Below are 2717 nucleotides of genomic sequence, written 5' to 3'. Positions count from 1 at the left end.
TTGTAGAGATCTGAATGAGAAGATGATGAGCCGATGTAACATCATAAAAATCATGTATAATAATACAATTACTGGAGATAATAAGGGGAAATGTCGTGGGCCACTGGGGAGGCGCCAGATGTGGCAGAAGGGCCAACTGGGGTATGTAGTTTCAAAGGCAACAGATAATGATGTCACAGTAGATGTGGACCCCTAAACACTTCCCTAGTGTCCACAACAATTGTCAAAAGCGGGAGGTGGCACTTGTGGATGGGATAGGACCCCCATGGGGCACTCCTGTAGTTGTGGTGTCTGGGTGCAAGTTTGGAGTGCCCGTGATGTTTGTGCAATCACACGCATCCAGACACGCAGGTGAACTTGTAAACATAACAATTTTACTGAAGGAGGTAACGGGGTACAGTCTCTCTTGAAGGCAAAGTTTACAGTATTTTGTGCATATGAAAGTAATGGTTCTCTCCTCATGAGATAAGCGAGGTTATGGCCTCTCAGGGCAGCTGGAGCAGAGTTCTCTTCACGTGCTAGTAGAGGAAATGCTATGCACAGTCTAAGAAATATTACACTGATGGAGGGACCTTCATAGACTGGCTCTCCGTGGAAACACACTAAAGTGTGGGTGTGCTCACAGTTTTTAGCCCACCGTTCCCTTTCGCAGGGGGTATTCGATGGTGTGGCAGCCACGTGGATCTGGTCCGGCTAGAAGCAAACAGGATAACCCGCGTGCAGGAGAGCACACGAACAGCGTTATCTCTCCTGACTGGAAGACGCTTGTCTTTTTGGGAAGGAGATTATGTGGAGAAAAATGTCCCCCCAGCGTGGACTGGCATGGAAACTCTTCTGTGAGAAATAGTGTCTGTCTCCTGTATCTTCATTAGGCAGCTTGAACCGCCCACTACTGATTTGTACCAGTGCTCAGTAGTGTTGAGCGATACCTTCCGATATCAGGAAATATCGTATCGGATTGGATCGGACCGATACTCAAAAAGTATCGGATATCGCCGATTCCGATACCGGAAACCAATGCACGTCAATGGGACACTAATATCGGAATGAAAATAAACCCTTTCTTTCCTTGTAGGTTAATTCTACATGAAGTAAAACAACTAAGAATAATGTAGAATGCATTACGCGAAAAGCCGGCAATTCAGCAGCGGCATACACGGATACCCGACAATTTACAACAGAAAGAATAGAGCTTCACACATAGATTAGATAGATAGAAACATGTCAGTCACATATATATGAAGTACAGTGACAGTGTTGCTTACTGTACTTGTCATTTAGTGTAAAGGATTTATTTAAAAAAATAATAGTGTTTTCATGCACCGTCTCTTTAAAAAAGCCGGCCGGCAATTCAGCAGCGGTACCCGACAATTTATAACAGACAGAATAGAGCTTCACACATAGATTAGATAGATAAAAACATGTCAGTCACACATATAAGAAGTACAGTGACAGTGTTGGTTACTGTACTTGTCATTTAGTGTAAAGGATTTATTTAAAAAAATAATAGTGTTTTCATGCACCGTCTCTTTAAAAAAGCCGGCCGGCAATTCAGCATCTGTACCCGACAATTTAGAATAGAAGGAATAGAGAATCACACATAGATTAGATAGATAGAAACATGTCAGTCACATATATATGAAGTACAGTGACAGTGTTGATTACTGTACTTGTCATTTAGTGTTAAAATAAAGGATTTATTTAAAAAAAAAATTGGCGTGGGGTTCCCCTTAATTTTAGTCTCTAGCGGAGGTTAAGCAGACAGCTGGGGCAGATGTTTGAAGCCTGGGAAGGGGGTAATACCCACGGAGCTTCCCAGGCTACTAATATCAGCCCCCAGCTGAATACCTAGCCCTTACTAGCTATTAAAATGGGGGACCCCCCCAAAAAAATGACGTGGGGTCCCCCTTATTTTAATAGCTAGCAAAGGCTAGGCAGACAGCTGGGGGCTGATATTAATAGCCCAGGAAGGGAGCCATGAATATTGGCCCCCTCCCAGGCTAGAAACACCAGCCGTCAGCCGCCCCAGAAATGGCGCATCCATAGGATGCGCCAATTCTGGCACTTAGCCTCGCTCTTCCACGCTGCCCTGGTGCGGTGGCAGTGGGGTAATAGGGCTGGGGTTGATGTCAGCTTATAATGCCAGCTGACATCAAGCCCAGGTTAGTAATGGAGAGGCGTCTATAAGACACCCCCATTACTAACCCCATAGTGAAAGTTAAAAAAAAAACACAAACACCCAGAATAAAGTCCTTTAATTGAAATAAACACACAATTCTTTATTGTTCTAAATTAAACCATACTTACCGTCACGCCCATTCCAGCTGAAGCCAACGATCTCCTGCAATAAAAGAAAAATAATAAAGCAACCTCATCCTTACCTTTCCATGGTTCCCACGACGGCTCCAGCTCTGCTACATTGACATGACAGGCTGGACCGCAGCAGAACGCTGCCATCCAGCCTGTCATCCCGCGGACACTGAGAAGCGCAGGCATGCTTGCGCTCCTCAGTGTCTCTCTGTGACGGCATCCAGATGAGCCGACAATGAACTCGGCTCACCTCATGCACGTCACTGACAGCGTGGGAGAATTCTCATGCTGAAGCGCTGAGTGCAGGAGAATTTTCCCACGCTGTCAGTGACGTGCATGAGGTGAGCCGAGTTCATTGGACATGACCTCACCTCATGCACGTCACTGACAGCGTGGAAAAATTCTCC

This window comes from Phyllobates terribilis, unplaced genomic scaffold, assembly GCF_046119375.1.
Source record: "Phyllobates terribilis strain yellow unplaced genomic scaffold, ASM4611937v1 Scaffold_29__1_contigs__length_15306474, whole genome shotgun sequence".
In the NCBI taxonomy this organism is placed as follows: Eukaryota; Metazoa; Chordata; class Amphibia; order Anura; family Dendrobatidae; genus Phyllobates; species Phyllobates terribilis.
The sequence above is the reverse complement of the archived record's forward strand: the minus strand, read 5'-3'. Positions refer to the sequence as shown.